The 13294-nt window shown below is 23.9% G+C and overlaps 1 protein-coding gene across 2 annotated transcripts in view; it reads right to left on the reverse strand.

The window, feature by feature from the left end:
* Window positions 1-13294, reverse strand: part of LOC129605818 (uncharacterized) — a 221904-nt gene that overhangs the window by 94108 nt on the left and 114502 nt on the right. The gene's annotated exons all lie outside the window — the stretch shown is intronic.

Below are 13294 nucleotides of genomic sequence, written 5' to 3' on the forward strand. Positions count from 1 at the left end.
TGGTTTTTTAAATATTTTTTATGATTTTATACTAAAAATTTAAGAAATTCAAAATAGCATTTTCCCGAAAATTTCTCAATTTCTCGACTTGGTTCCGCAAAGTACCTAAACAATGGAAATTTTCCCACCTATTGGCAGGACTGATTGTAACATAGCTTAACAAAATTTGGATTTTTTTAATTGGAAATATAAACACTTAATAAAAGAATTGGCCGGCATCCTCATTTCAATTGCCATATTTAATTTCATCAATAATGAGGCAGAGTAATATTAAAGGAAATCTTAAGTGATTGAAAGGAGATCGTTTTAAAAAAGATTTGTATTTAATTATTATTAAATCTTTTTAACTACCCCTAACACAGAACGTTCCATGGGTTAAAATTTATGCATATACATACATAATTTACATACATAGATGTTTAGGAATAATTCATGTTTGGAGATGATAATATTGAAATGTAAATAATCAGTAAGTATAAGTGATAACGTAACTTTTATCGAATGAAATGATTTATCTATCAAATTCCTAATATCTATACGAGTATAAAATTTAATGGTCTGTCATCATTTTCCCTAATTATATTAATTTATGACCTAACATGTAATAATCATAATATTGAATGAAGAGCTAACGTATGTAATGTTCATAAAGTAAGTAAAGCCTATATAATAAAATTTAAAATTGTTATCGTAATTTATTATAATTATTAATCAAATTAATTAAAATTAATTATTATTTGAGGTTCTTTTTTCCTAAATTCATTGATTAAATATTAAATATCAACTTATTACGTACATGCAGATCATTATGTACATTATCGTATAGTTTACGTCTGTGGAAAATTGGATACTTGGATAAACGAAAATAAATTATGTTAAATTACAATTTTGGATTCCCGTAATGTGCGGATCATTATTTTTAATTAAAATAGAATTATGTACGTGCATATGTACATAATGTGGCTATGTATGAAAGATAAGTTATGCTGATTTCTGAGAAAAAATTAAAGAATTGATAATTTTTGTTATGATGTAAGGGTGACGATTTTGTCAATAAACTGAATTTTTTTGGGTATATACACAGTATTGTTCTAAGCACTACTTGTGACATTTCACGATTGAGTTGATTAATTGGTTACTTAATTACGATAAGACCAAAAGTAAAATGTCAAATATATGGTCAAAAAGTAAAGGTAAAATATATTGAAATACAAAAATTCAGTTTGGGATAAAATTAAGAAAGGCGATATTTAAAATTTACTGCAAACTTTGTAACAAGCCCCACTTTAATTGTTTTTTCAATAATGTCGTTTTTTTTTTCAAATCAATATTTTAGGAATGTGCATAAAAATTTCCCAAATTCGGTATAGTAAATTTTGTGCCAAAAAAATATTTTAATTAATTTTGTTCATTTACGTCATTGATTTATCATATAGTTGTGTTGATGTATGTACGTACTTTTTACAATGATTGTGTACATATTCTTATAAAATACTTTAAAAACACAAGTCCACGTGTATACATATATTATATAGATACATAAAATTTGCACAAGTCTATATTAGTATGTATGTATACATAAACAAACCCCCGTAATATAGAAATAAATTTTTATCGATTTTTTGTTTTTACGTTCAAAACGACTTATTGTATTAGAAAATACTAGATTGTGCACAAATGATCAAATAGCATACATATTAAATGTTAATATACTGAATTAAAATATTTAACGAAACGACAAGTTGCGAAACGGCACATTTTTGCTAAATGGGGTGCGGTAGACTTGCTACATTAGTCACGTCTGCCAACCAACCATAATAAATAATTAATTATTAATAACGTACTAGAATTAAGTTAAATTGCATTTGATAGTGAGATTTGAAGAAAAATAAGAAAATTTTAAAATAAGAATTACAAATAGAAGTTAAAATCGATCCCACTTCTTGGGAATTAGACTAATATTTTACTATTGTAATGTCAACCAAAAATACGATATTGGTACATACACAAGTTCGAAAATTTTTTGTTTGAGATATTTAGAATAATTCTATAAATTTTCTTGAAAATAATTATAATTTTCGTTAGAGTTAAGCAAGAATTTAAAAGCTATGTAAAATTAATAAAAAATTTCCAAGGTTATTTTAGAAGAAACAATTTTGTTCTTGAAGAAATTTTATTCCAAAAAATTTTTTTTTGTTACTTTTTCCTCAATTTTGACACATTGTTATCCTCTATAGTTAATATAGTCAATAAGAAAAACATGTTTGTAGTATATTAGTTTCTATGTAGGAAAATACTTAGCTGTACTAAATGTAGGTATCTAAAATCTACAAAAAATACCGTTAAACATAATTGTGCATTGATATGTATATCTTACTTAATATCGAACTATGTATATGTATGTATATTTTTTAAAATAAATGTATAAATATTAAAAATGTAGAAGTAAACGATATAACAGTTATGATCCAATATATGTGTATGTGAAGAAGATTGAAATTGTGTATGTATTAAGAAAACAAAATAATCGCGACATTAACAAAAAAAAACCACCTGTGTATATAAATTTAAGAAAAAAAATTAATTTAACAAAAAAAAAAAAAAATCTAACCATACATACATTTATACATAAATATACATATTTGTTATTTTCTTGGGGGCTGGGTTAGATTAGTATTTTGGCAAAAGATAATCCTTGGCATAAATTCAAATTTTTCTTAAAATTGTCGCGACAAATATGTATACATACTTGCTTATAGGTACACTTATAAAATATCTTCATATAAATGCAAAATATTTTGTTTTTTGACTCTCTCATAACCATTCAGTCGCCCCCTCTCTTTCTGGTATTATTGAAAATATTTTTATGTAATTAAGAATAATATAGAACCCATAGAATTTTAAAATTAAAGAAAATAGTGTCGTGATTTTTTCTTTTTGAAATTTCATAAAAAATCAAAAAAGCAATAAGAAAAAGGAAGGAAAAATGTTATTTTAGAAATCAAAATTGTTGTCTTATTTGACATTTCTCTTATGTAAAAGAAAACAGGAAAATGGCGCCTAAAATAATTTCAATATTTTTTTTAAAAATTAAATTTATTGCCATAAATTAATTGTGTATTTTAAATATTTTTCACTTGTGTCCACAATTATACGATGATTTTAATATTAATAGGAGACTTGATATGGTCATAAAATTTTAACGAGAAATAATCATATTCATCACTAAATTATGGTTAATTTTTACATTTAATGTACAAGAGGTGAATTTGAGGTCTTCAAATCACAAATCTAATACATATGTATATAAAAAAATATAATGAATCCAAGCAGTAACATATTGAAAATAGTAATATTTTTTAACTTTTATTTCTAATAAACAACATCTAGCATGAGGAATCAAAGATAAATCAATTTGTTTTATTTGTTATCATTTTGTATGGAGGGTGAGGGTGTATGGGCATGCATTCAGCAAATGTTTATTATTTAATTTTGTAAATTTAATATATGAATGCTTCTATATTATAAAATAAATGGCTTGATACCTTATCCGCCAGTTAGTAAAATATTTAGTGACATTATGTGAAAAATTTATTGGAGGTTCTCAAAAAAAATATTCAACCAACTTTTGAATTTTTCAAAAATATTTTATCAAGTGTAGTAGTATATATCTTTTGATGGTGTATTTATAGTGGCACAAATTGAGCGCCTCTTGCAAAAAGGGAATTTTTCTCTTGTAAGTTAAAAATTAATATAAGTTAGATAAATATTTGCTTTTAAGTTTCATTCGATACTGAAGACCACAGGGGAGAATGCCTGAAAGGTGGCACGAATGCTAGACCTCAACATCCCAAGAGTAACAAAGTCCATAAAAGAGAATATTGGATAAAACAGGCAATTCTGCCACAAGATAAAGAAGCAGAATAAGTTTCATTCAATAATTTGTAATACTTTAAAGAAATTCTTAATTGAAATTTTTTTAAGGTCGTCCTTACGCGGTATTTTAAATCTAATACATAATATTTAATATTGCGTTATATAAAAGATATTGCGCAAATATTGCAAAAAAAAGCAATCAAAATATCTAAGATCATTTCAGTTACCTACTACATACAAAAAAAAATAATAGACAATATTCTTTGTTTTTGGCTTTTATAAGAAAACAAAACAAAATTTGGATTATGACAATAAAATAAATTTTCCATAAAAGTGGACATTAATAGCCATATTTCCACCAAAAACCACGCATATGTACAACATTCTTAGAAAATTCTTTTCATTTACGTTTTAATAATCGTAATATATTAAAATTTTTTTAAAAATACAAGTAAATATAATTTTATTATGAACAGCATCTCTACAGATGTATGAACTATGTACATAATTTATAAAGCATATGATGAAATTAAGCAGTGCCTCTTGTGTATATCTCTTGTCTATATACAAAAATCATTATAATCTACCTGCTACAAACACATTTGTATGGTGTCAAAAGTCAAAAACAATATTGTTTTTTTTATAATGATGGCCAAATGCTTAATATTATAGCCAAAAACCATTAAAAACAAAATTATACATAGCAAAAAATATTAAAAATAAAAATTATATTAAAAATATTTGAAAAAAAATTTTTGTCGCAATTTTTTTAATATAAGAATATAGTGACGTAATAATTTCACTCACATACTTATCGGCTATGTGTTATATACCACTTGTTATAACTATTGAATATGACAAGATCGTCATAATAAATTTTGCTTATGACACAGTGTCATTCTTTATAATAACAGTTTCGTTTATAATGTTCTTATAAATCGTACTTTTAAATATTCAACAAATTACAAAAATTCACATTTTACCATCGAAATTAAAAATTTTATTTTGCTTATACTTGTTATTATAAAAATAAAATTAATTAATTGTGATCAATAATTAAATTAAATAAAAAAATTAAAAACATCAAAAAAAAAAACGTGTCATGCTACCTGGCACGTAATGGTATCACAGTCCATATTATTTTTAAAAAAAGCACTGCTATATTTTCAATTGTAGAATAGGGAGAGGGGGACGCATTTGTATGTGCAAATTGAGAATACTTTGTTTTGGACTACAAAAAAGGACTACGTGTACTGCGTCTCAATAATCTTATTTATTTTTTTGATTTTTTTAACACATTTCTAAAATTAACACAAAATTAAATAAGTTTCTACCATATTGTCTTTAAGATTTAAACTAAATTCAAAATTAATGTGCGAAATTTACTAAGTAAACAATATATTTTTTTTTTCAAAGTTCTGGAAATTTCCGAACGTAAATTAATTTTGACCAATATTTTTTCATTTGTTTTTTTTTTTTGAAAATTAATAAAAATTAAGGTTTAAAATGTGCATATCATGGTTATAGGAAGAGTAATTTAATTATATACCTATTAGTGTCTAAAATACATCAATTTTAAAAATCATTCTTGATATAGAAAATTTTTATGATTAAAAAATTTAAATCTAATATCAAATTTAGTATTAAATTTTTGATTGGTCTTCTTTGGGTGTATTGTTCAAGAAAATAACTTGAAATAACAAAATGTCTACTTCTAGTTCGAAGTAACAGGTTTACCATATTTTTATCTGTTGCTATTGATTGTGGATTTACGAAGGAATAATTTTTTTTATTTAATGAATTTTGTGCCTCCCTTACAATCTTAATTAATAGGAAAATTCAAATGGATTTCAAATGGAATGTAGACCTGATTAATCACTTTTTTAATACTAATCAAATCACGCGCAATATAGTCACCTAATTTTAATTTGGTATAAAGTCGATAAAGAATTGTTTGCAAGATGGCAATAAAGCAATTAACAGGAATAAATATTGCTCAAAAATTTTATGTTTCTCATTTTTTATCGGATAACCTCATTAAAATGTAATTGCAAAATTTAAAAGTAATTCCCTCTTTATCCTAAATTTACCCTATTTAATACAATAATTCCTAACGATTTTATCTTTTATTTGATTGTGTATATTTTATGGCTTTCATATTTCTAAATTATAAAAAAAAAATTAAAGTTATTCCAAAGATAACAGAATTGTTTTGGTATTGAATGCCGGTACATTCAAATTTTAAACAGAAATTTATAGCCTTATATCGCTTCGTTTCTCGACTTCAATATCACATAATGCTCAGCCGTGTGCTCATGTATTATGACTTCATTTATGTATAGACTTCATTGCGGTATAGAAATCGAATATCAAAGGATGACGCAAAATTAACTTAATTTGTTTGATTAAATTTTATTCCAAAAAGCCATTGTAAAATCCACTTAAATCCTCCTTAAACTGATTGCTGATTTTTATTACAGATACCAGATGAATTTTTACCCATACCCATTTAAATTCTTTTTATGAAATTCATTGACATGGATAAACTTTGAATAAAACCTTCGTCTAGCATAAATTTGCTATGTCTTCAATCAGTCAATATTTGCAATGTTATAAATTAATAAGTAATACATACATAAAATAATTACCTTTAATAAAATAATTGGGAAAGAGAGGCCATGTAAGTAATTGAAAAAAATTCAGATTAAGTTAACAAAAATAATATTATTAAAATTATAAAATAATTAACCTAAATGAAGTGAGAATAAAAAATCAATAGGAATTGAGACATTGTAAACATATTTAAGCGATAATAAATTAATAAAAATTTTATGATTTTAATTATCTACATGTACATATTATGATTTGAGAACATGACCCCAATATATTTAGATTTTTATTCTGTTTTGTTGAATAACATGTGAAAATTCATGTCAAGGACAAAATTTACATAAACGAAAACAAATAAAATTGCAATTTCCATAACTTGTTGAATTAGCAGCTATTTGAATTCATAATCTTCCGCATTGACGCACAAAATCTATTCATAAATTCCTGAATTTTTATTAGTAAACAATTATCAAATTAAATTTATTAGGGTCCTTCGTAAAAAACAAAAAAGAAAAAATTCTTAATTAATTTTTATTTATGGGTGTATTTTATGTTACTCGTAGATTTAATAAGTAAATTGACTGGATGAAAAAATTTCAACTACAATTGATTTATTCAATAAAATTTAAATCACAATTTCTTTTACACAATCCCTGTATTGTACGCCACCATGTGCAATTGCCATGTAAAACTAATTTAGAAGTTAGTGATTGATTTTTATCCTGATCTACCACACGATTCATGTATTTGTATAAAGGCAATATTTTTAATATACTGACACAATTTTGTACAAACTGACACAACTTTTTATAATTAATATTGTAAATCCGATAAATGTGAATTACGGATTCAAAATTATATGCATGCTGGCATAACTTTAATTTATTTTGATAAGTTTTTCAAAAAATCTTATTAAGTTACTGAACTATGTAATAGTCCACCATGTTCAAATTACCAGCCACTAACTTATTACATTTCCATTATTAATTGCGTATTATAAACGGCACATTCTGGTAACACTATTAAAATGGCAAATATTATACAATATAGCTTATACATACATTTTATTACAAAACTTTTCTTTTTTGTTAAATTTCTAATTTTTTTAATTATTTAACACGTTTAAGTTGAATGTTCAATTTTACTAATTAGTATATAGAACCAGTTATATATTGAATTTTAAACAATATAGTAAAGTAATTAAATGGAAGATTGCATAACTAAATTACCTTTTTTTTTAAATATTAAAATTTAAATGAAAAAATTTAACAAAAGTTTTATCGTTTTTTTTTTTAAGCAAATAAAAATTTTTCTAGAAATTGCTGATTAAATTTCATAAAAAACAATTGAACAACAGTACAATTCCTGTGTATCTTATATTGCATAAATCAATTACATACATACATATATGTATATACTTATATATTAAAAAATATAATTTGTTTCCGAAAATATTTAAAAAAAATAGCTGCAAGTCAAATAAAAAAAAAAATTTCTGGAAAAATTTAATTTTATCAAATATTTTTGTAATCGGGAACAGGGGATTAAGCTTAATCTAAATTTCATATTTTTAAATCTTGTTTTGTTTTTCGAATGTTTTCCATTTACCACTTACTTTATATTATAGCTTAACCACTTAATTAGCTTCGAACAAAGACTCATAATGCGTTATGTTGGCAATCTTACAAAATGGAAAAGTTTTACAAGTAGATACATATTTATCAAATTAGACCCATTTGATGGAGATTGGTGAGACTTATAATTGTCAAAAAAAAACTTTTAATTCCTTCTTCACCTCTAGTACTTCTTGTATGATTTCATAATAAATTATACTTCAATTTCGTTAGCCAGTTGGTTAACTAGAAGAATGATTAGCCTGCCACAGCCAAGTGAAACTAAATAACATTATTTGTACTTTAATGTATAAAAAGCAAAATTAAATTTGAAGTTTTGTTAGCCTCTTATTTCTTACTACTTATTAATAAACGAGTTTATATTCATTTCATGGTATCTACAATACAAGCATTTGATCATTGCAAGCATTTGCAATGGGCGCCATTTTCTAAACCGCCAAATATGTCAGAACGGGGAGTGAACAAGTTAGAACGGGGAGTGATAGATAATAAAAAATATTATTTTAAATAAATTTCAATTATCTTTCTAGTTATTACCGCATAAATTTTAAGAAATAAATAAAAAATTTGGTTTACGGATTTTAAACTGACTAATGCAGTAAATTCAATTTCCTTTTGAAAATATAAGTAATTTTTATGATTCCAGTAATTTATAACATTTTACTAAATTGTTAATATTAATTAAATGCTATTTTTAGGAATATTATTTAGTTGAAATCTTAATTGAGTATTAAATTTTCTAAAACAAACAAATAATTAATTCAAATATTTGACAATGTTAAATCCGTGAATATAGAACTAAAGTACGCTGTCATATTTGTGGAATTTATTTCCATTTATTGTGGAATATCATGTATATTTGGCACCCCACATAGAATTCTAACATTTTGATAATGAATAATTCAAGTACAATTACTTAAAATTAGTTTTAACAATGAATAAATTTAAGATTATCGCATTAAATTTCAAACTAATATGCGAACTGTCAATCTTTGATATTTAATAATTATAAATTTTAATTATGGGACATGTAATCGTATAGTTTTGAATTATTCAGATACTTGTGCAGGAACAAGATCTATTTACTTGAATTTTTTAAAATTAAATTGTATTTATAGAGAATATTTCGAGATTGTTCATCAAATAATTTTCATTTTTACAAATTTTTGTAGTAAAGATTTTGTGTTGAATTGCAAATATAAGGTTTTAGCATTGTGCTATTGTTGCTGATTAACTCCAAAATAATTAAATTCTATAGGTACTTGTTGTTCGCGGTAATCTTTTTAATGTTTACATTTAACTGTGCGGCACAATTCGAACTGAATCAAGTCATATTGCCTTAAACTTTCAATTGAATGTTATTGTATAAAAAGGATTTAAATTCAATCAAAATTTTCTTCTCATAAATTATTTCAAACATGAAAAATGAATTATGTACATACACACATATGTACATATGTATATGGACAACATGAATTTTGATTTTCTCAAATTTATGTAAATGTTACTTAATACACGTATTAATTTTTGCCCATTGATTTGAATTGAATTGTGCCCAAGTCCTTATATGGTAAATAGTTAATCTTTTAAATTCCATTATGCAAAAATAAAATATTATGCATGTACATATATAATTTCCGATATTATATCCCGGATCTACTTAAAGTCGTTCTTTATTTGTTGTTCTAATTATAAATGCAGCAGACGTCATTAAAATGTTTACAGTCTATATACTAGGTACATAAATATTTATTAATATTACAAAAATTAATTAATAATATAACAATGTTTATGTCACATTGATTTTAATTTTACATTTTATGCAAGCAAAATAAAAACAAAAATATTTTTTTATATTTTTGATTTTTAAAAATTTGGCATTTTGACAAAAAAGAAAAATTGTAATATAAAATACGAGAAATAATAAGTTTTTTCGGTGTTGATCTTTAGTTCTAAGGTAACTATATTAATAAATATATTTATGTATATTGTACATACATACATATGTGCATATTCTTAACAACGCTAAAATTTTGTTGTAGCGTAATGACAAATGGTAAAGGGCATAAGAAAACTCTTCAAATTAATTAAATTTTATTTTCCAAAATTTTTTAATTATACATTATGTTTGCCATTGTAATTAGGTAATCAATTAGAATAATTGAAATAACTATACATATAATACATATATGTATGTATATTATTATGTAACTATAATTTCTAACAATTTTTTAAAAATGACTTATGTAAAAGAGGTTCACCTTTTATAACCACTTCGTTACATGTAATATGCACGTGCCATGTTAAAGAAAACATTTTCTTTATACAAACAATCAAAACTTAAAGTACATTTTTTTTACATAATTTTTAACCGCGAAATTATTGTTTTAAATGTAAAATTTTGGCTAAAATTTTTAAGTAATTAAAAAAGATGAAAATTAAGAAAATTTTGGCGCATGTTAAAAAAAATTAAACACCAAATAAAAATTAAATTAATATTTTTACATAAATTAAATCTAGAAAGAAATTATTAGAACAAAGAAAATTTTAATTTTATCCGATATCTAGTACAGGGGTGATAGATTGGCAGTCACCACAGTGCACTTCTTTAATGAATTATTTGTTATTCTAGGAAAATGTACTCGAATGCGTTTTTCATTATATTTGTGTTATAATTATATTTTGAAAAATTATATAAGTATAATCATTGTATTTCCCATAACATAGAATTCTTAAATTTTCATTACAACGGACTGTTTTGAGATTGTGAGGAAAGAATTTGTATCATTCTTGCTGTGTATATAATTTTTAATCTGAAGATTTTGATAAGTTAACTTTTTAATACACCAATTTAAATTTGTCTTACGAAAAATTTTAAATTTTCAAATGGACTTTCAAGATTATTGGACATGAGCTAGTACAGAGTGCATTTATAGATATCTAAAGTTGTAATGATGTCTTATACCGATTATACACTCCACTATGTGATGCCACCACTTTTGTTACACAACATTTATTGTAAAAAATTAAAATATAAGAAAATTCACTTAAAATCATATAAGGATGGCAATTCTAATTAAAAGGTGGTTAGAAAATTGGTTACATTAAAAGTTATGATTATATAAAATAATTTGTGCAGTCTTATGGGTGCGCTTTTTAGAAAAAGTGCTTTGAAAATCTCATATTAAGAATAAAATTTTTATTAAACAAATTTTCTATTTTTCTACTCCGATAAATGTATAGCGTTAATCAAGCCTGTAATAGCTTTGATAGGCATATTCTGTATTAAAAGACGCAATTAATTTGCCAATATTAGCGCCAGAAAAAAACGTAAGCCAATTTCAGGAAGTAAGTTCAATTATGTGCTATATTGCATCTTTTGCAATGTATTATACTAGATCCTTCATTACCTACAAATGGAAATCAATAATAATATAATTATTTCACAGATCTAGAAACAATTCTAATGCAATAACATAGAACAAAACCAGCAAAAAGTAAAAAAAAGTATGCAATAGTATTTATTTTCTTAAACCAATTAATCATTCGCATGAAACGTGTTTTTAGTTTGCCATAAATATCCAATTTTAACTTGACAAAAAATTTATAGGTGATATTTTCTGAATGTTGTTAGTTATACAACTTCTATTTTATGTGTAAAGATCAAAAGATTTCATCCGAAACTATGCGAAATTTTTTACAATTATATTATTAAAATAAAATTGGATAGCAACCGAAAAATTAGCTTTGAATTAAAAATATTAAATTTGAACAAATTATAGATCGTAAAGTCAAAATAATAAAAGAAAAAAAAAAAGAAATTAATTTCAACATGGCAATAATTTTGTCATATAAAAATGCCAAACATTTGAAATAATTGCCAAAATTAAAACATTTATGAAAATTATAATTTTTTTTTTCTTCTTGAAACTGGGAAACAAAACGGAAAAACATCACTAATTTTTATTAATTAAAATTGTGTGGCTGGAAAATTTTCATTTGAGCACCTTAACATTAAGTCATTGTTCGTTTTATGTTTTTTCTATAGTAGTAGCAACAGTACGAATGTACAATAGAATGCCAATAAACTTTAAAAAAAAATTTTCAAAAAAAAATTTCAAATAATTTTTTTTTGTTGTTTGAAAAATTTTCAAAATCTAAAATATTTTTTTTAAAAAAGAATCCTTTTAAAATTTTTTAATTACATTTTGTTCGTCTTTATTTTTAGCTCAGTCACCTATACGTTGTAAATGTGCTGCACAGCAACCAAATCACGCATTACATTGCCATTTAAACTAACACATACACAAACTACATAATAAATTTTACTGTACAAATCTACTGTAATGCAAAGTATTAAATATTTTTAGAGTTTTATTTTAGAGGGAACTTAGAGCTATTTTTACATAGAACACAGTATTTTCTTTTTTTTTTTTTTAATTATTCGAATTCATTCAAATCATGTGTATATGTAGTGATGTCTACAATGCACCAATAGATGGTACCAATGATTTTTCTAAAAGTATGAAGAAAAAAAAATAGAAAAGAAAATCAGGAACATGAAAACAGAGAAAAAAAAATGGGAAAAAAAGTGTGTAGCTAAAAAGGAAAGTCGGTCAAGTTTGACGTCATTTGCAAGGGAAATTTTTTCTATTTCTTGCCTTTTTCTTTTGTTTTTTATTTTTGTGTGTTTTTATAACTTAATTTTTCATATGAATCACATCACGTTTTATTGCACAAAAATAAATTTCAAAATTTTTAAGTGAAAAAAAAAAGTAAAAGTTGATTTATTGAATTTTATAAAAAAAAATTTATTTGAATTTTAAGCGTGATTGTGTCGAAAATGATTTTTTTTTTCTGTTCCAATTCAGTTCTTGCATATAAAAATGCAATAATAAAATTTTGGTTTTATTCATTCTTTTACATTCAATATACATACATACATATACATACTTCATGGATGAATAAAATATAGGTTATACAAGGGAAAATCTACAATATTTAATTTGAAAGTATTGAATTTCAAATGACGCTAATAAAAAAAATTCTTTAACTAATTGAATTGAAAACCACTTAGAAAACATAATTAGTTAAAAACATCTTCACTCAGTATTTCACTCATTAAGTAATCACATCATATATACAAAATAACGTTTCAATTACAATAACGAAAT

The sequence above is a fragment of the Condylostylus longicornis genome, unplaced genomic scaffold, assembly GCF_029603195.1.
Source record: "Condylostylus longicornis isolate FDR11 unplaced genomic scaffold, ASM2960319v2 ptg000015l, whole genome shotgun sequence".
NCBI classification, from domain to species: domain Eukaryota; kingdom Metazoa; phylum Arthropoda; class Insecta; order Diptera; family Dolichopodidae; genus Condylostylus; species Condylostylus longicornis.